At 45.6% G+C, this 23,480-nt stretch overlaps 1 protein-coding gene across 5 annotated transcripts in view; it reads right to left on the bottom strand.

Annotated features, from left to right (window-relative positions):
- Positions 1–9,806: 9,806 nt before the first annotated feature.
- Positions 9,807–23,480, bottom strand: part of SKAP2 (src kinase associated phosphoprotein 2) — a 181,337-nt gene continuing 167,663 nt past the window's right edge. For 2 of the 5 annotated variants that reach the window (XR_002646198.3, XM_022584660.3), the window contains one exon: positions 22,372–23,480. This exon is cut by the window's right edge. The gene's annotated coding sequence lies outside the window, so the exon portion shown is untranslated. Of the gene's footprint in view, positions 14,259–14,502; positions 14,582–15,093; positions 15,288–17,391; positions 17,462–18,209; positions 18,591–22,371 lie in introns of those variants that run through there. The other 3 variants (XR_016394309.1, XR_016394308.1, XR_016394310.1) reach the window with 3 other exon arrangements.

Below are 23,480 nucleotides of genomic sequence, written 5' to 3'. Positions count from 1 at the left end.
CTAGCCTGTGTCTACGGAGAGGGTTGTTGTTGTTTACTCAGCCTGATTGGTTGCCCACCTTGCCTACACTTTCTGGAAACTTCTCAACTCTGAACTCCACAGAGAAGGGGTAAATGGCTTCAAGGAGAACATTTTCGTGCGCTGAAATCATGGAATTAAATACCATAAACGTTCACCAGCCGCCCGCTGTTTGCAAAGCTAGTGCCGAGCTCAGCCGGAGGCAGAAGGAACCGGGCTCTGGGAACTCACCACGGGGAGGAGAGACGGACACACTGACTCAAGAGCCCCAGAGCGTTCAAACACGAGGTTTTAGGTACAGGGGAGGAAGACACTGGTCTTGCAATTTGCCAGACTGTCTCTACTTCTAGAACTGTCCTGCTGACCACGGAAATCGCGCATCTTGCGTCGCACCGCCCTGCATGGCTCTTGGCAACACTCAGACAACACTGGCTGCGTGAATGCTGCCAGGAGGGGAGAGTAGCTGGGTGTGGAAGGTAAGAGCATTCCAGAAAGGAGAAACTGCTTCAGCCGAAACTCACAAGATTTGTCAGGAAATAGCAAATACCAAGTGTACAGCAAGCTGCAGCTGTGGCGTGTGGCGGAGGGTAATTACCAGAGATAAATGTAGAAGGTGGTCAAGGTTCTGGAGTTTGGGGGGCATATTAAAACCTGCTTTGCAAATATGTTCTGGAAAAGCTGCTGAAGGTAACATCTTCCAGAATGCAATTTAGAAAGACGCCAGCCGATGGGCTTCCCTGGTGGCGCAGTGGTTGAGAGTCCGCCTGCCGATGCAGGGGACACGGGTTCGTGCCCCGGTCCGCGAGGATCCCACATGCCGCGGAGCAGCTGGGCCCGTGAGCCGTGGCCGCTGAGCCTGCGCGTCCGGAGCCTGTGCTCCGCAACAGGAGAGGCCACAACAGTGAGAGGCCCGTGTACTGCAAAAAAAAAAAAAAAAACGAAAGACGTCAGCCAAACCTTCCTGTGCCTTCTTTTCTCTCTCTCGTGTCATCGAGCCCAACGTTTCCTGCGCCGTAAGTGGATCTGAAACACGGAGAAGCCAAAACAGCCACAGTCAAGCCACCGATTTCTGGAACCACCTCTGTGTCATTTGTTGGGGCCAGTTTGTGGAAGAAAGGAAATTTTCCCACGCATGTGCTTCACAGTAGATACAAAGAGTACAGGCTTTAGAGCCAAATGGGCCCAATTTCAAATCCAAACTCTGCAACTTTCTACCCATGACCTTGAGCAAGATACTTTTCCTCGCTGAGCCTCAATTTCCTCTTTTTTTTTTTTTTGTGGTACGTGGGCCTCTCACTGTTGTGGCCTCTCCCGTTGCAGAGCACAGGCTCCGGACGCGCAGGCTCAGCGGCCGTGGCTCACAGGCCCAGCCGCTCCACGGCATGTGGGATCTTCCCGGACCGGGGCACAAACCCGTGTCCCCTGCATCGGCAGGCGGACTCTCAAACACTGCGCCACCAGGGAAGCCCCAATTTCCTCATTTTTAACTCTGAGAAAATAACTCCAATCTCATTTGGCTGCTGTGAGGACGGAATGAGGTAATATAACTGTGCCTGGTCCTCAATGGAAGGTGTTCAATTAATGTCAGCTCTCCTTCCCCTCCTTTCTGTTTGAAATCTGTTTTCATGCTGCATGCAATTAAAAGTTTACAATGTTCTAAAACTGATTTTCCATTTTAGGGGCAGTAAATTGTAAGTCGCTGCTATTTTCCTGAAATGGCATTCTTTAGATTAGAGTCTGTTGGATATCTTTTCAATAGCACTGAATTCTATTTACTGCATTTCTAATAAGACACCAGCACGTCTGGGAAGAGCATATGATGGTGGATTCCGACTACTAAAGCTACGGGAATATTAACATCCAGACCTCCGTCCACTCGCTGGGCCCCATGGACTCAGAGGGGGACATTTCTTAGCAAATGTCAGGTACCTTTAACACCATGGTGCTCACTGGTCCCATTAGGCTGGCCTTGTGGAACCTTCCACAGACACTGAAACTGGGTGCATTTTGGTTAAGCGGTGATGGGTGTAGCTTTGTAGGGTCCCCCTGCCTGCCTGCCTGCCTGGCTCTGGAGAGGGAGGGCCCCTCTCTCTGAGCAGCTCTGACCATGACCATCGGCCACCGGCCTCACCCGGGCCTGTGGCACCATCCTATTTACCTCAAGTCCTGTCTCAGGCTGGGAGGAGGAAAGCAGATTTGTGGAGAGGCCCATGTTCTTTAGACTGCCCGAGAAGAGCTGGTCAAGGGCTGAGCCCACGAGAGGAAGAAGAGCCCCACCCAGGCCCTGCGCCCCCGGTGCCTGCACCCGGCTGTGACTCTGGCCAGGCCTCTGAAAACCAGCTGTCTGGGCATTTTCCTGGACTTCATCTTCGTTACATGTAAAGCTTTGCATCCAGTGTAAAAGCCAGTTACTGCAGGGAAGATAAATAATCCCTGAGCACCTGTTTAATTTAGCTTCTTTTTCCAAAGACTCAAATTAAGCCTGAGGAAGGGGGCTTTTGACAACTGACTTCCTTTGCACGGCTCTCCTCAGACCCTTGCACCTGATGCCCTCTGTGCCCTCTGAAGTTCCTGGCGTCCTTCCTTTGAAGGTCTGAGGGTGGCACAGGGTCCACCGTGGCCATTTCACCTTGCGTACACAAGAGAGAAGTAAACACAAACAGGCTTGAAGCAGTCATACTGTTCAGCCCGTTAATCAGGAGACGAGAGAGAGGAAGAGAGAGAGAGAGAAGCCCAGTCGAGCAAACTAGAAACTCACCCTCAGGCTACAAGGATGCTCAGCTCCTAAGCCACAGGCTGGGTTGCGTCTGGGTCGGGGACAGGAGTGCGGGCTGGTGGTCCATTGTCTCATGGGTTAGTGCCTTCTGGGAAGCTTGCCTTTGTGGGCGAGGTGGTTTCCCTGCCGTCTTCTGTTCCCTCACCTGGGTGTGTCCCACGAGGGGGACAGCAGTGGGAGCTACCCCATGCCCTTCTCCACTCCACCCAAGGCTGAGGGGAGGGGCTGGGTCAGAAAGAGGGATGGGCACAGAGCAGAAGCTCTTGGAGGAAAGGAGCCCCTGGGGGCTTGTACAAAAATCCCCTTTCGGGAAAAAGGCAAAAATGAAAGAAGGGCTTGCACAGGAACAGGACTGATTCTCCCATGTCTTGCAGATTTCAGGGGCTCCGGACGTGACAAGGAGAGATCTGGGAGAGGCGGGCCGTGAAGGGCAGATCCAGGGCGTCCTGGTGGAGGCCTGATGACTTCCTCTGAAAGGAGGTGTCCTTCCCCGAGGTGACAGCCTTCAACAAGGGACAGTCAGAGAAGCTTCGTCCCTAGAACAGAACTGGCTCCAGGTGGTTGTGGCTTGGCTAGCTGCGGGAAATTTCTGGATGGCTGCCCGCAGGTCCTGCAGAGAATTCCCGATATGTGTGGACAGTTTGTGAAAAATCCTTGCTCTTCCTTGCCAACATCAAGAGAAATGCTTAGGAGTACTTTCCTAAGAGTAGAAAGGCCTGGTTACCTGGTCATCTTATTCAGAAACCAGTAGAATTTACGAATGACCTAATTTAATGAACTGCAGAGCAGGTTGGCTTAAGTCTTGTGGCTGAATGAAAAGAACTGGGCTTCCGGTTAGCCTGAATTCAACTCCTGACGTTCCCCAAGATAGGGCGTGAGCTCGGGCACGCTGCTGAGCTGCTCTGGGCCCCTGTCCCCTCAGCTGCCCCAGATAAGTAATAACACCTCTTCTTGTGAGAGAGCCTGGAGCAGTGGCTCCCAAACCTTGTTGCACATCTGAGTCATAACACCTGGGGATCTTCAGAAAATACCGAGGTCCAGACATTTTGATGTCATTGGTCTGGGGTATGGCCCAGGCAGCAAGAGTCTTAAAGGCTCCCTCAGGTGATTCAGATGTGTAGTAAAGTTTGGGAGCCGTTAGCTTAGGAAGGACTAAGTACTCAACAAATGTTTGTTCTCTCCAGGACCAGCGACGTAATTTCTGGGGCCCCCTGTTTGAAAATATTTCAGAATTTCAAGGTGGCGACAGCAGAGCAGTAAATCAAACTCAGGGTCCTTCTGAGCCGGGGCCAACCCTTGTTTTCTCCCTTCCTCTCATTACTATTGGAGCGATTCCCCACACTGAATTTCAAAGGAAAAGAAATCACACAACGGGCAAAGGGGACAACCAATGAGGCAACTCAAGGTAGTTCTGGCAGGTTCCTAGAATAGGGGGGAGCATAATGGGAAGGGAATTGAGGAGGAAAGGATGTGTGTGCCTGTGATCTCCTTAAAAAAATACACCCCTGGATCCTGGGGCTGAAGCCTCCCCCAGCCTTGAGCAGTGGTGATTTAGTGAAGGGGCCTTGCGACCCCAAGTCACAGACTCTGTAAAAGCGTCGGAAATGGGATAATCTCGCACAGAATTTACAGCTGTCTGGTCCCCACCCCACTGTCTGGACTGGGTCCTTAGGCAGGTTCGCACAAAGGGGTCAGTGACTTCGGCTCCGTCAACAGAAACCCAGAACATCTGGGCCTGGCCCCAGCTGGTGGCTTGAGCCTGACCCTAGGCTGTCAATTGCAGAGTTAGAGGAAGCTATTTGGGATGAATCCGTTTTTTAAAAAAAAAAAAACGGGACAATGAAAAATCTGGGAATTCTTCCTAGTTTCAAAATGGGCAGAAGAAAGTGCTTGGCTCTGAGGATGCTCTGTGGACATTTTATCTGCCACTGGGACACTCAGCTTTGACCCTGTGGGATTCTACATTCCAGCGTCCAGCTGTCATCTCCAGCCCAGATCTCTGAGATTTGGAAGAGAACAAAGCGCACCATTTTCCAGCCCACCACGCTCAGCCCTTCACTGCTTCCCTTACTCAGGCTACTTGCGAACGCCTCTGAGGGCCAGTCTACCTTTGTAGAATGGGATATTCAGAGGGTCGGTCCATGAATTAAATGAGATGACGCACCCATATCAGCACTTCCTTGGAGCACTGGACAGAGCTCAATAAACATTAGCTCTTTAGGTATCTGTGTATCGACCTGCAGAAACCCTGAGGCCTGGAGTGTTACTCTTCCCATTTGAAACTAAGAAGAATATGACTTAAGAGAGGATAAATAACTTAAGTCAGTCAGTGGAAGTTCTCAGATCAGAGTCCAGGTCCATCCAAGCCTTGGAGCACACCACATGCCTCCACCAGCGTGATATGGGTCCACCAGCTATGATTTCCACCCCAGGCTCACCCTACCTAATTCCAGGGTTGTGTGTGTACATCTGACGATCTAAGGAATCTAAAAGGCCAGATGGAAGACGGAAGATGGAATGGAAAGAAAGGAAGACACATATCTCAAGGGGATCCTCTCATTAATTGGAAAACAAAATTAAAGCGGGGGAGGGCGTAATTTTGCTCTCTGTAGGGGCAAGGGGGGCCGTGGTGAGGAGATGGCAGTGAGCATGACCAGTTCAAGGGGTCATGAGCAGCGGGCATTCCAGGATGGGCGCTGGACTCCAAGGTCAGAGCTGAGCTAGCCGGGCTGGCTGGCACAGATTTCCCACTTCCCACAAAGCCAGGCCCTGAATTCTATCCTTGGCCTGGGGGTAGAAATAACAGAGCCCAGGCAGAAGGGCCATGTGCAGGCTTCCATGCTGAGCTCTCAGGCCTCCCAGGCCGGGAAAGGCATTGTCAGCTGAGTGCACACGGCACCAGGATGGCGGTGGAGCCGAAGGGGCTGGGCTGCAGCGCAGTGGCTCCGAGAATGATGGAGTGGCCTTTAATTGTTTATACTCTGGAACCCGGGAAGTGTTGGCAACAAAATGAGAATAGAGAGGATGCTGGCAGTCGAACGACATCCTGGTGAGGAAACCTCCACCCACCTAAATGGTTAAATGGCTGGTTTGCCAAGGCCGCTGTGCAAAGTGTGACCTCACCACGGGGCAGATTAAAATATGCATTTCCTCCTAATTGAGCATAGTGAAATCAGCTGGCGGTCCTGTCACAAGTGCAGGAATGAATTGTCACAGCACGGAACACACTACTCGACAGAGCATCTATTATACAGGAAAAAAGAGCTGCGTAAACTTCTTTCACGTTGGGATTTCAACTGATTTGTTGTCCAGTGGGCTTGGAGAAGGCTATGTGACAGGGTGGCCCAGCATCCCAATTTTCTAGAACGACTGCTCATGACCCAGCCATAGCATCTTGTGCCTGTAGCACACCGCACGGCAAGGTCTGGTTTGTAAATTGGGCGAGAGAGCTAAAATCTTTGGTAAAGAGATTGACCTTTTTTAAAAATATGTTTTATATACTTATACATTTAAATATATATTAGGGTGAATGTATGTAAAGCAAATTCTATTTTTCCACTGTTTTCCATTATAGAATTAAAAGTGTGTCCTTATAAGAAGACGGAAAATTCCATGACAGAATAAGTCCATCCTATTCACAGCTCTGGTGTAGGCCTGGATAGAGCCATTTAGGATAGAGGCCAAGGTAGAAGCCTCTCTCCCTGACACAGATCCCTGAGGAATGCTAAGGCCACTTTGATATGGGAGCTTCCAGGACAGGCTCATTTCTGTTAAGCCCCTCTGCCAACGCTGGATGGCGCTAGTTATGAGACATGTCGTGCTAAGTTGACATCCAGCCTCCAGAACAGATAGAACATGTGTTCTCCATTTTCAACTTCATAATCCTTGATATTTTTGAACACATCTATAGTACTTTTGGGTCGTTTGTTGATATTTTCTGTTTAAATATTTATTCTTCATTTCAGATTGTTTACAGACACTTCACCTTCTTAATTCCTCTCAATTTCTCTTGTCCACTGAGGTACCCATTTAAAGTCAACGACAGAATCCTTGTGGCCCAGTACTGCACCTCACACGTGGGGAAACACCCGCGTGGTGGGCACCCTCTGAGCTCACAGCCAGGCTCAACCCACACGTCTTTCACGTGAACCATTGTGATCGCGTTTGTGTAATGGCTTCTGTGAACCTAAATGCAGGACTTTGCATTTATTTTTATTAGCTTCCTCATTGTGGTATCAGCTGTGTTTTAGCCCTGTGTTCTAGATGACATAATCAGGACATTGAATCCTGAATGTGTCACCTCTAAAGTAGCTGTTTCTCCCACTGGTAACTCTGTGAACTTGAGAAGTATTTCTTCTTCGTGTTCAACCAAGTCAATGATAAAAATATTCACCCGAGGCAAGCACAGAGCCCTGTGACATCCTCTAGACACTTCTCCATGTCCGTCAGAATTCTTCTGAGTTACCAAGTCAGCCGCTTGTCTGAACCTCTTTCTAGAATGATTATAAATATATACATCTCCTTCTTGGGGGCAGGGATTGTGGCCACTCAACAAATACTAGTGAGCACATGCAAAGGAAGAAATTTGAGCTCTGTTTATTCTGTTATCAAGAAGGACAATCATATATATGTTAGCGTAAGTAGAACTTAGGCGTGACTACAGGTAACTGTATAAAAACTATTGTGCCTAGGATCCTGATAAAATGCATGACATAGAAAATGTAGCCCATATGTAAAAATGCAAATACAAAATCTTTCCCTGGAGACACAATGGACTATAACGATTTCTTCTTTGGTTCTAAGAAATGATTAGAGATAAAAATAGAAGACTAATTAGCCTTAATTAACACATTTGCTTATTATTCTTCCCTGCTGGTGACATTAGCTTATGCTCTGTCTTTGGTAGCAACACATACATCTTGTTCGTGGAGTTTAAAATCAGGGCCTCTGAGAGCAGATGTGGGTAAAGGGCCTGATGTCCTTTGAGCCACTGGCGTCCTTGAGAGGCTGCAGCTGGCCTCCTGGCTCCTCTGCCTTCAGTTGTGAAGGGCTCAGCAGCTGGGCTGCCTGGAGTTAGCAGACTGGGGGCCACTGGAGGAGGCTGGCAGCGGCTGGGCAGCCTTTTCTGCGCTGGTCCCTCAGTGCAGGGTCTTCTGTCCCTGGCTGCTGGGATGCTAGTCCTAATGTTACTTGATTTCCAGATATTTCTTCTTTGTCCAGCCCTGTAGTTAAGTTTCACTAAGTACTACTGGGAAACTGACTGCGTTACTACTACTACTAATAATAATAACAACGGCTAATAACGGCTGACATTTATTGGCTGTTTACAATATACATATGCATTACCTCACCTGATCCTCACTAGAACCTGGAGGTTCTACCTCTAACGGAGGTTGTGCTATTATCCCCTTCATGGATGGGGAAACGGAAGCTTAGGTGTAGTGATCCCTTGCTCTAATCGTGAAGCTGAGAAATGGCGGCCTGACTCCAGGGGGGCCTGCCCCTGACCATTAGGCAACACTGCCTGCCTGCTCACTGGTGTTCCTGCCTTGTCATTTTACACTGGATGCAGTTGGGTTAAACTTAATTCCACAGATTCACACTGTGTTAGATGTCATAGATATTTCTAATGCAAAGGCAAAATTCCTAGCTGCATGGAACAACCTCAAAATCTCAATGACGTAAAAATATCCAACCTTTATTTCTCACATATGCTGCATGTCTCTTGCAGGTCAGCTGGGGTCTCTGCTCACCAGTCATTCAAAGAACCAGCCTGACAAAGCAGCCACCACCTCCAACCCTGAAGGTCTCCCAGGATCAGGGAAGAAAGAGACACGGAGTGCTCGCTCCAGCAGTTCAACACTTACCCCATGAGGGTCACACATCGCTTCCACTCCCTGTGCATTGTCCACGACAAGTTCATGGTCCCACCGCCCACAGAGGGACCTGGCAGTGTGTCCACTATGATGACCACACATGGAGACTAAGACAAGACCCATTGCCACACGAGGCAGAATGGGGCGGATCGTGAGCTGTGTGCCACCGGTTAAAGGGGAGGGAAATAATTTCCATTTGTGGGCTCAGGAAATGCTTTGTGGATGAAGGATGGACTTTTTGAGATGAGTGAGACTGCAGTAGGCAAAGATTGGGTGTAGGGTGGGATGAAAACCTAGGCTGAAGGAAGATTGAGAGCAGGGGCTCAGGGTGGGCAAGAAGCCCGCCACTGAGGGAATAATACAGCACAGGGTTCCCGCGGGTGCATAGGAAGGGCTAGGTGGGAGGCTGGACTGAGCCCGCATGGAGAAATCTGTTGTCAGTTGGGTGGCCTGTGGAAGGCCCTGGAGGCGGCGGCTGGGACATGATCAAACCTGTGCTGTGGCTAGTTTCTTGGGACAGCGGCACAGAGGGACTTGAACTTATGACGTCAGGGGCAGGTGCGAGGCTATTGCAGTACCTTAGGTGAGAGAGCAGGGGCCTGGGCCGGGGGGCCGATGAGGGGAGGGGTCTGAGACATAAGGTGGACACCCCCAGAACCATGGAATCGGACTTGTTATTGGGCTAGATAATCAAATGTAATCAGAGGGAGTGGGTGAAGGAAAGAAAATGCCCTGATTTCAAGCCTGCATGAGGCTCTTGGATGGATCAAGGGCACTTCCCAAGAACCCCGGGGCTGTGTCTAAAGGAAGATCAAGCCAAGTCTTGCTTCCACAGAAGACAGTGAATGTGCTCCTGGTCCCACAGATGCTGCTCTGGGCAAGAGCTTCCTGCTAAACCTATAACATATTTTCTTCTCCCAGGAACATTTGAATTAACTCATAATTTATTTACTAACTGTGCTGTAGAACTTGTGTGCTAACCCTCATACATTGACACTGACCATGGAAAGTTCTTTTACAATGTGTACTTTCTTAATATAGGGACCCGAAGCTGGTGTGAAAATATGTTTCCTGTCTTTCTTGGACTTAGAAGCACACGTATTTTCCAAAAAAATTTTTGAGAGGCATTAAGGAGGTACAGTGTGCGTGTGAGTTTATTCCATATTCATGAACAAGAATTCAATTCAGGAAACCTGAGATAGATGGAGCGGGTTTTGCAGAGTCAGTACTGTGTTACATACTGATCGCTATCCTGAAGCAAGTCCAAGGTCTAATTAACCCTCCTTAGATGGAACTAAAATCAAAATCCACCAGAGGCTAAGGTTCTTTTAATTTCAATCCTGTCTTGCACACATCAGAGAAATTCAGCAAATACCTGTGTGGAATCTGCCCTGCACAGCAGGCATATCTATAAAGGCTTAGGATCTGCTTTTCAGTGAATGTAAAGCTTTTGTTTTGTAGTAAATCATAGGCATCAGTAAGCACATTTTAATGTTTTTATGTTGTTGTCTTCTAATCCGATCAGGAATTCCAGACAGTTTAGTAAACAGATGAATGCAAAGCCAGGAGTGTATGAGTCAGCTTTTTCTTGGGATTTTTGTGTATTGGGGACAATCATATTGATTCCATATTGAAGGAACAAGTTCTTGGTACCTGAGTCACAGAGACCATACAAGGTCTTGCTACGTAAAGTATGGTCCCTGGACCAGCAGTGCTGGCATGACCTGGGAGCTGGTTAGAAATGCAGAATCTCAGGCCACACTTCAGACCTCTTGAAGCAGAACCTGCATTTTAAAAAGATAGGGGATTTTGGTGCACACTGAGGTCTGAGAAACACTGACATAAGGGACCCAACACAGGGAGTGGACTGAAGGAAGTTAAGTGACACGTGACCTGCAAAGAGCCGGAAGCTGGGTCATTTTCAGCCGAACCTCGGGATTTCTCTAAATCCGGGAGCTTTCAGCTGCCTTGCATTATTATTATTGCTTTGCTCTTTTCCCCCTGGAGTTTCATTGACAAAGTTGTTGCTGTTACTTTTCTCCTGGCATATTAGGAGAATGCAATTCTTTTCAGCAGGTTGACAATGTTTTTTCCATGCAGACACATTTAGTCTTCTTAGTTCCCTTGGAGGGTCTTTGAAAGCACGGACCATCTAGTCTTTCTAGACTCATCTTCTAGACTGGATCTTTCTGGTCTTCCATTAGAATCCTTCGATTTCAAAGTGATTGAAGATTGTCCAGCCACCTAGCACCTCTCAGCCTTTTGACACTCATGCCCCATTTTGAAAAATGTAAAGATTCCATGTCGTACTATTCAGTGAAAAAAGCAAAGTCCATAAGAGTGTTTATAGTATGCTACCCTTTGTGTAAGAAGGGGATATAAGAAAATAGGTGTCTGATCACTTGTGCAAAAGAAATACAGAGAGGATAAATCAGAAACCAAGGCTGTTGGCTACCTACGGGAGGCAGGTGGGAAGGGTGGAGAGAAGAGGAAAATGGGAGAGGGTGGGCAGGAGGAGGAGGGAGCCATCCTTCTCTGAGAACATCTTATGTAACCAACTCTTCCTCTTAGACCATAGTAATGCTTCACATATCCCCCCCATAAATAAATAAATAAATAAATAATTCAAAGCAACCAGGATGTGGATGGGGAGACCCAAAACGGGATACAAAGACTAACAAATGAATTAACTCTATTGCAACCAGACTGGATACTGTGAGGCTAAGGACAAAAAGAACTGTGTATAAACACTGTTTCTTATAGGAGTATGGGTTAGCAGGTCTGGAACTACTTTATGTATATAGTGGAATTGAACAAATAAGTAAATATATCATAGATAAATGAGAGCTGGGTTCTCACTGTTGGAGAAGGATGTTACAAATAAGAAGAGGAACCAGTATAAAATGACCCCTGGGGTATTAGTTTGGAGTCATAGGTATCAGTATAAATCCATGGTTTTTAATATATATACAGAGAGAGAGAAAGAAAAAGATATGAGGGGCTAAAAGCAATACCACCTCAGTAATGATAAGCACACCTACAACCCAATATCAGGGTTTCTACACACCACTCTCCAATAAAAGGTTTCAGGGCTTTTGAAGAAGTGGCTGATTCTCAGCCAGGGCATGGAAAACACCAGATGAGCCTGGAACATCTTGAGTGCCAGAAAATAGGAAAATGCTCCAATAAAACCATGAGAGTCTGTTAAAGAAAATCACAGGAACTATGAAGGAGCCAAAAGCTGAAACAATCTGAGCAATAGAATAAATAACGATAGAATTGAATTCTAACCTAGAATAAAATTAATGTACATAAATAAAATAGATATCCACATTAATATAATAAGGGAACAATAAAACACATAAATAATTATGGTAAAATACACATAAAGTTTACTACCTTAACCACTTTTAAGCGTACAGTTTTGTGGCATTAAGTACATTCGCACTGTTGTAAAGCCAACACCACCTTCCATCTCCAGACCTCTTTTCATCTTGCAAAACTGAAACACTGCACCTGTTAAACAATAACTCCCCATTCTCCTCTGGCAACCACCATTCTGCTTTCTGCCTCTATGGATTTGACTACTCTGGGTACCTCATATAAGTCGAATCACACAGTATTTGTCCTTTTGTGACAGGCTTATTTCACTTAACGTGTCCTCCGGGTTCATCCATGTTGTAGCACGTGTTAGAAATTCCTTCCTTTTTAAAGGATGAATAATATTCTGTTGTGTGTAGTTACTACATTTTGTTTATCTGTGGACATAGGTTGCCTCTATCCCTTGGCTACTGTGAATAAAGCTGCTAAGAACGTGTGAGATCCTGATTTTATATTTACAAATTCTTCACTAAATTATCAGATGTTTACAATATCTCCGGGAAACTGGGATCATTATTACTTTCTTGTTTTCCAGATGAGCAGGCAAAGTTTTGTGGTTACTGCACAGCAGAGCAGGGTCTCGAATGCAGGTTTTCCAAATCAACAGTTCTTGAATTCCGGCTCCATTGATTAGACATGGGAGACCACATATATCTTTCCTTTGCTTTTACTAGGGAAAGGAATATTGCCTAGAAGAACCTCCTCCAAGGGACTTCACTGGATAATGGAGAGAGGGACAACCTCCCTAGATTTCCCAAATAATGGGGGTACCTCTACCCTGGGTTTCCAAAACAACCTGAAACATGTTCGGGGGTCCAGAGTGAATATGGCTCTTCTTCCTATGAACTCTTCTTTCCTATTCTGGAAGCCTCTGAGGCCTGGGGTGACAAGGTGAGGAGGGGATGCATCCCCCAAACCCACAATGATGGGGGATGCTCCACGATTCCAAGTCAGTCCCCCTAGATGTCCTCCTTCCGTAGAGATCGGGGAATCTGTTGCCCACAGGACCCTGGCTGGATGGGGGGTAGTAAAAGGAAGACCTGGACTGGGGGGTGCAGTGGAGACAGCTCTGGCTTCTGGGGTACCTGGTACCAGAGCCACCTGCTGTGCCTGGCCCACAGGAAAAGCTGTCTCCAGCCCTGCTGAAAGGCACCAAGACATTAACTGCCTGTAATTTTGACATGTCAGATACTTAATAAGGAACAAATTAGCACTTGGGTCTTTTTTTTTTTTTCTGAGGCAATCCAATTCCTACGTCAGCACCAACTTCCATATTTCAAAATGCATTTTTGAAGGTTAATTAGAGAAGCAGCAGAGATAGTGTTTTCCAAGAGGGATTTTTCTGCTTCCTTCCAGGTCTGTGGATGGCAGAAAAAATAACTTTCAGACACTGTAAACTGAGTACATGAAGCTGTGAGAATAAACCCATCTCATTAGTCATCATGTCAATTACAGTATCTAAGGAACAATTTTGTAGCAATAGCATATTTATTTGATGTTTCGAAAGCTACCTGGACCCACTGTTAGGATGGTATTTGCTCTTAATGCTCCAAGTACCTCTTTAACAAAATGGCACTCCATAAAAATTTAGTGTGTGCCTACTGTAATTAAATGGCCCTGGTCATTTTTGCATTTATGATATAAACTATAATGGCTGTAAAATCCCACAATTAACTTTCCTTTCATACTTGAGAAATTCTCATTACAAATTTCATTACTGATTCACTTATCTGTAATTTGTCCTATGTAACCTAAAGAATATTAACAAATCTAGAGTCACTTTTGCTCTATTAAAAACTAAATATAAAAGCCTCTCACCTAGCAAGTCAATCTTGATATCACAAAGGGCCCCGAAATGGCTGAAGTACGGTAGCGAGGATGGGAAGGGGAAGAGACCATGTGATTGGCGAAGAGTGGGGTGAATGTGGAAGGACATAAACGGGGTGCCATTAAGCTCACCCACCTTCTCAGCGAGAGGCAAAACACCCTTGACCAAGTCCCAGGGGAACAGAGCACAGCACACATGGGGAAATAGTGGGGAAGGGACATGAAGGACTGGAGTTTCATATCCAGGGCCTGGGAATCCTCTCCTCTTCTGGCTCAGTCTCTGTCTCTGGTGCTCCTTTCTCACTTGGAGGCCAGGTTGGCCAGAGCAACTCCTGCAGGGTTGTAACCAGCTCTATGGCTGAGTTGCTTTGGTAGAAAGTCTATCGAAGAAATTTGTTGTTAGGAAATGGAAAAAGGGTTCAACAGGGGAGGAAAAGATGACTGGGAAGGTCCCCTTGAAATGCTACTTGCATTTCAATTTTCCATCTCCCAGCACACAGATTGGCTTGTGGTGAGGTTTGGAGAAACTTTCTACCTCCTCTATCCCCTACACACCTCCCTGTCCACCTTTTAAGGCAGAAACAAATCTACACCCACCTTAGAGTGAAGTGAAAGTTGACTGACCTGGTGTCAGGAGACTGGAATTCTAATCCTCATTCTGTCACCTCCTTGCTGGGCGACAGGGACAAGCTTTGTGACCTGTCTGGGAAAGGAAGCGGTTTCACTAGAATGAGCACTGAGATTCCCTAAGTTCCCCCAAGGACAGTTCATTTCCTAGTAGATCAACCCCAGAGCTTCTCTTCCTCCAACAAATGGGTGACATGGAGGCCGGGAGTCCTGGGTTTCCATAACACTGATCTCCACCAGGAGCAACCTGCGTAAATATTTCCCCCCAATAACATCCTGTCTCAGCATTTTGCTGCCTTCCATAACTGCTTTCATTTTATTCTAATTTGTAATTAACTTTTACAAAATTAAATTGGAGATAGAAAATTACTGTCCCGACCTAAATAATCCTGCTGCTGGATGTGACAGCGTTAACACAATCAACAGTACGATTCATAAATGAAAGAAATGTTGTCATACTTATTACTTCTGTGTGCTCCATCTTTTATAGAATATTACAGTGTAAATTGAAATTTTATATGATTTAATAAACCTCAAAAAGATATTATGGCCAAGTAACCACATCACTGTAACAAATTGTCCTCCTACCTCATTACAGAGCTTTCTCCTCACGCGGGGCTCACAGCCTCATTATCAGAGCGGAGTCTTTGACAACCCAGAGCCCATTAAAAACACCTTGAAGAAAGGGTACCCCGCACTGTGGAGCTTCAAAATCTATAGCAGACTGGCATCCTTGGGGACAGTGTTATAAAATGAGGAAACGGTTCCTTTCGTTCTTCATCCTAGGAATCAAGCAACAACCGTGTGATCTGGCCCCATCAGCTGGTCCCTCCACTCCCCTAGTGACCCACGCCAAGTTCCGCATGGACACAGACGCTGCTGTCAAACAATCCAATGGCAGCAGAGGAGGGGTTTATTACTCTCCAAATCCTTAGCCGGTTTTATAGGGTTACTACTTTAGATTTAAAGTTTCTTTGTTTTCGGAGCACCAGAGCTCCCTTATGCTGCTGATTGCGATCTTTCACAGGTCTGTGCCTCACCCAGGAATTCATTAGGGCGGTAGCAGAAGGCACCGTGGGCAGAATGGACCGGCAGTGCCATTCCAGCCCCAGTGCCCGGTCTCTCCTGTTGGTGTCCACGCCTCCGCCACACGCGCCTGTTTCCCAATTTGGCATGAGGGAGCTGGGCATGCAAGCGCTCTGATCACATGCAGTGGTTTTCTCGGAGCCTGGTGTGATTTCTGTAACTTCCAGCCATGTGTGGGACACACTTGCACTGGAGTATTTAATGACTTGTTTTACTGCTCCCCGCCGCCATCAATATTTATATTAACTGAAGAAAGGCATTACTCGAAATGGCGTTTCACACCTCTGAGCATTATACAGTAATTCTAAAGATGTAAGTTGTACCAAATTCTATGGGCAAACACAGAGATACAGTGTGAATGGAAATAACCCAACTCTAGGTTTTTAAACTTGAATTGTCGGCAGCAATCTGGAAAGCCAAAGGCAAAATTATTTGAGTTGCTAGAGGTGAGAGTGACTGAGTAAAAAGCAATGGAAGCGATGTTTTCTCTGCTTGGTTTTTCTTGAATTAACAAGAACACCTTGCAAGTGTATGTAATAGAGAAGAAAAGTGCAGACAAGGCAATGAGACGATGCAGAAGAGAACCATGTTTCTTTCTGCCTTTAATCTTTCAGGCAAACAAGCCTGGAATTCTCCCTTCCCTATTTCCCCTTATCTGCCTCTGCCTGGGTCAGTTTCTCACTCTCCATTTCCCCCTGCCAGAGAGTCTTCTCTGACCCCATCTGATGCAGACATTTCCTGGTTTGCGTCTCTTCAATGCACTCGTCGAAAGAATATCTCACTTACGCGATGGTTTATTCCCTTGCTTCCTGCTTGCCTCCCCGCTAGCGTCTAAGCTTCTCGAAGGCACAGATGAGCCAGGCTGACTCACCATTCTGCCCCCAGGAAGGAGCACAGGTACGTGATGGGTGTGGAGGCCACCTTCCATTTGCAGAGTGTTATCCACCCTGGGAGATCACAGGATTGAAGCACAGTGGGTATTTCTACTATCTGACCACAGCATTTTGAGCCAAAGGCTTTAAAAGGATCATTTTAACATCTCATGCTTGAGCTTTCCTCAAACACCAGCATTTACAAGGGTCAAAGGATGTGGGAGACCAGTTGCGCTGCCAAACTTTCACCTTCCAGAGGAGAGAACATACTCTGAGAATGATTAAGAGGCTCATCTAAAGGCGTGTGGCCCTTTGCAGTGGCAGAAGCAGCTCCAGAACCTGGGCTTCCGGCACCTTCTGGTTCTGGCTTTTTCTAGATATAGTACTCTGTCTCCAAAGTTAAGCTTTCCAGCCAACGGCTTCTAGAATGTCTTGACTTTCACATTCTGGTCTGAAATGTACTTCTTATAATTCTCCCATCTTCCGACACACTTAGGTTTTAAATTAACCCAAGACTACTCACCCAGCAACTTTACACACTTTACATCCTGCTGTTTTCAGAAGACGAGGGGAGATATAGGTCTAATTTCATGCCATCCTAGGCCCCAGCACTCATGCTAAATAAAATTGTCTACTAAAATAAACTATCCTTTCTCTCAGTTCCATCTGCTTATCCACAGTTCTGAATAAAATTAATTTTCTATTTATTTGCTAAAATTATTATGTGCTATTTGCTTATCTATCTTTGCTAGGTAAAGAAAAGCATGGTTCACAATACGGGGCAGAATCTTGAAAAAGAGGAAATATGTAAAGCTTTCTTTCAACATCAGATCAGTATCTCATTTGCTTAGTGATTAATTCAAAACGAGCGTGCAGCTCTTAACGTTTTAACTGATGTACGTCTCAACCTTTTATTTACTCTCTATACCTCTTAAGCAGGATCATTTTAATGTCAGTTGATCATCTTATTGATATTCCCCGTGTGAGGTTGGTGGACCCTGCACAGATGAAAAAACAGTTTTAGGTATCTCAAAATCAAGGTACAGAAATATTTTCTTCATTCTTTCAGGCTAACAAGCACTGACAGGCATTCAAAGCATCAAACTGTCAACACTGGGACTTCTGCTGTCGTCTGCGTCATAATCTGTTTCTTAGTAACACTTGGTCTGAGCGGCGGTGATAGAATTAATTATACTTCATTTTGCTGCCTTTAACAGTATTGACCAAATTTAAGAACAAATTAGAAATGCTTATCAAGCTTGAAGAAAATAATCCATCAGTGGCACAATTTAAATTCTCTGCAGTTCTCTTATTAATCAAAGTAACACTTACTATCCTATCTCCACTTCCCATTAACAGTCATTAAGCCCTGCTGCTGATTGAAGCAATTTCTTTAGGTATCTCAACCTCATTTTTAAGAGAACCTTCTTTAACGGAAAACAATACCATATAAACGCGGCAACTTAGGAGGGAGAAGGTTCTTCAACGGTGTTCTGACCTTGATATTTCTCAACAGTGTAAGTTCAAAAAGTACACAACTGCGAGCTTGGGAACTTCAAGAGTGGATGGGCTGCCCTTGCCTCAGCACCTGAAGGAGGCATGAAGCCAACAAGCAAGGCATAGACTTGGGTTAAACCTCTTGCCAGCCCTTCCAAGCTACTGGGGCCCCCGGGTTATTCTTTCACTCAGAGGGTCAGATGCATCTCAGAAACAGGGAACACACTGAGAAGTGTTAACCAGGAATACCTTGGTCTTGACTTGTGGCTCTGAGCAGGCACACGGCAAGACGTCTGGAGTCGAAGACATGGTCTGGAGGCAGTACTCAACCCTACTAACCCGTGGCATCCTGAGCAAGTTGTCTATTCTTTCTGTTTCCATGTTTCCTTTGCAATAGAAATCATACTATCATGTGCTGGACTTCCTTTTCCCAACTGTTGTAGAAAAGCACACGAGAAAAGGTATGCGAACGTCCTCTGCAGCTGTTAAACCCTCTGCAAATGTGAACTATTCAAGTCAGAGAGGTCATGGGTGGTGTACCGTTCAACACTATCCCCAGGTCCTTGCCGGATGCTGATCCGTAGTAGGTGCCCAATTAAGCACTGAATTCATACTAAAGAAGCCTTATTTCTAAAAATGAGAATAAGGGAGTCCACGTGATTAAAGCGAAACAATGGTCTTTTCAAAAACACCTGTACTACGTGTGGAGTGGAAGGGGCCGTGGGTGCACAAAACACGACTCTAGGGCACTGGGTGAAAACAGTGCATTCCTAGAATCAGGGGAATTTGGAGGGCAATGTCTTTGGGGCTAACAAGAGTTCTGTGATCAGTATGATTGAGGAAATAGCGATCTTAAGAGGAAAAAACCCAGAGAATGTTGGTGATTGGTGAGGTAAGGCAACACCCGCATGCCAGTTTGGTGGTGCCAGGAAAGATGCTACTGCTGGGACAACTTCCTCACCAAGTACCCCCTGCCTTCCGCCCCTTGAGATTCAATTTCAGTGCCACTGACAGCAGCAGTTAAACAGTCAAGTCACCGAGTTGAGTGCGAAGGAATCACATATCAAGGTAGGGGATGGACTTGGGCATTAAGCTCTAGGACAGCATGTTATCCACCAGTGTACAGTGTCAGGGCATCTAGTGTTCTAGACTCTCACCTCCTCCTCTGCATAATCCCTTGGAAACCAGTATTTCCTTCTGGTTATTCATTGTAATTCACCAAAATCCCAATATTTATAAAAGCCAGATACAACATGGCACTGGTAAAACACTCAGTATTCATCCTGTTCCATCTTATGGATGAGGAAACTGGCTCAGAGAGGTCCAGTGGCTTGCCTGAGGTCACCTAGCTGGGCATGGTTGGCCAACTGAGAAGTGACCTCACTCTTTTAGGCAGCCTTCTGAGATCTGTTGTGAAACCCTTCACTTTCTTCCAGAGAAGGCTGTGTACCTATGAAGAAGGCCCAAAGAGCCCTCTCAGGAAGGACTTCTGCACATGCCTGTCCTTTTTTTTTTTTTTTTTTTTTTTGTGGTACGCGGGCCTCTCACCGTTGTGGCCTCTCCCACCGCGGAGCACAGGCTCCGGACGCGCAGACCCAGCGGCCATGGCTCACGGGCCCAGCCGCTCCGCGGCATGTGGGATCCTCCCAGACCGGGGCACAAACCCGTGTCCCCTGCATCGGCAGGCGGACTTTCAACCACTGCGCCACCAGGGAAGCCTCCCTTCTTATTTTTATGCTTTAAGCATGGAACCCTTTTGCTTTGGGTTGGCTCAAAGATAAGGGTTTCAGAGATTGGACAGGTGAGATAGATCCATTATTTTCCTTTAATGGTCAAAGTCCTGGGAGAGATCAATCAAGACCTGGATCTGAATTTGCTTGGCCAGCATAGACGTGAAGACGCTTTTCAATAGGCTGCTGGGCCTGAGGAATAAAGACAATCAAATAAACAATGAAGAGGTGGAACCACCTCAGATTCCGATGACCAGTGTTGTTTCCAGCTGCAAAGCATGCCCTGCTCTTGGGATGTTCCCAGAGGCCAAAAGAGGGCAGAGTTCAGCAGGGAGTGAATTTTCTTTCCTTCTTTCCTTGAAGAGATGAAGGGCACCATCCACCACTTAATTTCTGATAAGACATTATCATCTTTAAGACATTCTCATCTGAAAAGACATTCTCATCTTTAAGAAATGAAACACTGAGCTGAATTTTGCATCAATGGAATACCTACTCCTGTTAAAGCACTTATAAAGGAAAACATCTACAAAATGTCCCATTAGGCTGATAAATTTATAACACTATGAAAAGTATGCCGGCAGTTTCAAAGCCGACTAGAGCATTGTGTTTAAAGAGTATGAACGGATTTGAGTTTAGCAATATTTCATTAACGCGAACAAGTTTAGCCATCACATCCCTTCCCAATATTTCCCACATTTACTTTCAACTAGGCATCTGTATGCCATGACAGAATGTGGACATCATCTTAAAAAATCAGTTGTAAAATGAATGATATTAAATGGACTTTCACAGCATGAAGACATGGAAATATATTCTCATCTTGATGTGTGGGGCTGTACAGACATAAATGCCATTAGCGTTAATGGTAATTAGGTGCGTAAATCCCCATGCTCCGGATGAGACTATGCCCCTTAGTTTGCAAATACAATAACGGGCTCATTTTTGAGGCTAGAAACAGCTGAGACTGTCTTCCCCCCCTCTCACTAGAAGAGAGATCCAGAGTGGCTTAGAGCGTAAAATCTGATCATCCGCTTTCCCAAAACATGTGGTTCAAGCACTTTAAAACCCTTTTACCTCGGAAAAGCTGAAGATGTAGAAAAAAGTCTCAAACTGCAATCTGAGTACTCCAGTAATTTATGCCAGATCATTCATAGTTTCCTGTCACCTGCTAGGGTGGGTACATTGCAGGAGATATACACTCTCATAGCCAACTTGTTTTATTATGGTCTGATAAGTAGCAAGAATAATATTTTTCAGTCAACCCAGAAAAGGCTGTTTAGCTACAATGAAAATTTGCAGAAAGTAAGCAAATTTAGCATCCTGCTCACCAAAGCCAATATATTCTAATCTTATTAAAGCAGGCAGGTAGATGACAGTGCCAGGGAAAAGGTTCAAGTCTTCTGTTTTTAATTCTTAAATTAATAAGGTGGTGTGACCCAGTGCTTGGTTAGGCCCACCTTATACAGTAGGAAAACAAAAAGTCCTCTTTGCCAAAAAGTCGGAAGACATTACCACAGAGGGCCGCTGGCTTTATAACTTTACAAACACTTCATCAGGGGAAGACGGGGCAAGGAGACACGTGTAATTAAAATATACTAAAAAAACAAGCCATTGTGGCTTTCAATTACAACGGAACTAAGAAGCAACTATATTATTTCTACAAACTATTTTCACTTAGCACAGTTCAGATGGAATTACTGCCATGACCTTTTAAAAATGTGAAAGAGTGAATCAATACCCTTTCAGAGGCAAGATTGCAGGAGCAGAATTGGCCGTGCTGTAATAGTGTGTATTTCTGCATCAGAAGGCAGTTGAAACCTAATTATCGTCAATCACATACAAGGTAGCTCGCCGTCCTGATGAGCCGGGGCGGGCAGCAGCATGCCCGGGAGGGTCTGTGCATGTGAGTCTTCGTGGAGGACGAGCACGTGTGGTGAAGGGGCCGGGGGATCTCGGAAGCCCTGGGCCGGCAGGGTAAGGCTTACAGGTGAGTTATAGGGACTGTCACTCATTTACAATAACTAACACTGGCCTGTCAGAAACAGCCACCTGTAAATGATGTATGAATGGCTGGCAGCCTGCCATCCCCCAATAGACCTTGCAGCCAAGAACCACGTTTTATTGTCGAGGTCATTGGAATGCTTACTTGGATACATGCCATATACTATTAAAAAATAACAAACAGCCAATCAGCAACATTTCTTAAGGCTCAAGGGCAAAATAGCCAACCTTCCTTTAGAAAATAGAAAACGAACATCCAAGATCCATTTTAGCAGGGAATTTTTAAAATTACTTTTCCCTAGATATAAAGAAGCAACGCTCTGGAGAAGCCTGAGCCTGGGGATACAATGTCAGATGGAGAGAATACATATGGATATTCACTTTTCCTAAGCTCTTTTATCCATGATACCAGCAAAACAAAAACAAAAACAAAAACAAACTCCTCTTCATCAACAAGAGTGATAGCCCCAATTGCTAGACTATGTGCAGATAAGTTCCCAGGCTATGAAAGCCACAGAAACCAGTTAGCGAGGCAAGGAGATAAGGACCGCAGGTTTGATTTTCCTATTCGATTCCATCCTTTTGGAATCCGCCTGAGACACTAAGATAATCTTATATACTGTGACACTTTTTGGGGGGTTCGATCAATCTTTTTTATATACCATCAGAAGGCTATATCACGTTTTTAATTTTATTCAATAGCCTAAATGTGAGCATAAGTTGCAACATTATTTCAACACAAGAAACACAACATTATTAAATGTTACGGATATTAAGCCATGAAGAAGTGTTTGCCAACCCCTTGTAACTTTTCTTTAAAGCCAAAAAAGTCTATTCTGTAGCCATACACTTTCAAATATCATCCCATCTAGCTTGGGGTTGAAAAATCTCTGTGATAATCATCCCGCACAGTCCTGCTTCACCAGCTTCGCTTGCTGCCACGGAAGTGAAGGATTCGACATATTTGTTAACATTATATAGTAATTGGACAATCTTTTGTTCAATGCTCTTAATGTTCCCAGAATAAAAACATTAAAAATGCACTTTAAAAAACCGGGAATACTCATTTCACACAAGCAATAGTTTTTAATTTGGAAAAAGAGTCTAATTGAAATTACATTTGTTATGCAGAGGCTACCAGTAATTATCTTGGCTTCAAATATGCAAACACAAAGATTCCTTTGGAACTGATGACTCTTTTCAGAAGTGGCTACTGGTTGAGTCCGGTGATCTGCGGACTGGCCTGTGAAGCAGGTGGTCCCAGGGGTAGTGGACGGCCTTCCACAGCCGCTGTGGTAGCACATGTGCCAATTTAGCCAAGAGATTCCTGCCCTGGCAGTAAGTCACAGTGCTGGTCCCAATCATACCGCTTCAACCACAGAGTTCTTGAACTGGGCAAACCCTCTTCCCACAAAGCAGTGACACACCATCGTTTTAGCCTCTGGTCTCCTAATATGATCATCAAAAATGAGAGAACCCAGACACACATGATGAAACTAAAAAGGGAAGTTGGAATCCTGCCCCAGCTATGACTTCAGGGGTTTGCCAAAAGCGGTGACTTACAGGAAAGGAGGGACTCTCACAGGATGCCTTAACTCACTTTTTGGGGCTCAAAACAGCATGCAAGAACCTCTCTCTTAAATAGCTCATGGCCAGAGACAACTTTACCACCTCCTCTGGATGATACATCATGTTATTGCAATTTATGTGACTTCGGTAACTACTATACAGTAACCACTCCAAGTCCTCTGAGCAGGAAGCTTCTCAACATACTGATTTCGAATGT

This window comes from Delphinapterus leucas, chromosome 9, assembly GCF_059928025.1.
Source record: "Delphinapterus leucas isolate spDelLeu-1000000601 "Yukka" chromosome 9, BTC_Dleu_Yukka2, whole genome shotgun sequence".
NCBI classification, from domain to species: domain Eukaryota; kingdom Metazoa; phylum Chordata; class Mammalia; order Artiodactyla; family Monodontidae; genus Delphinapterus; species Delphinapterus leucas.
This window is presented reverse-complemented; position numbering and strand designations above follow the sequence as displayed.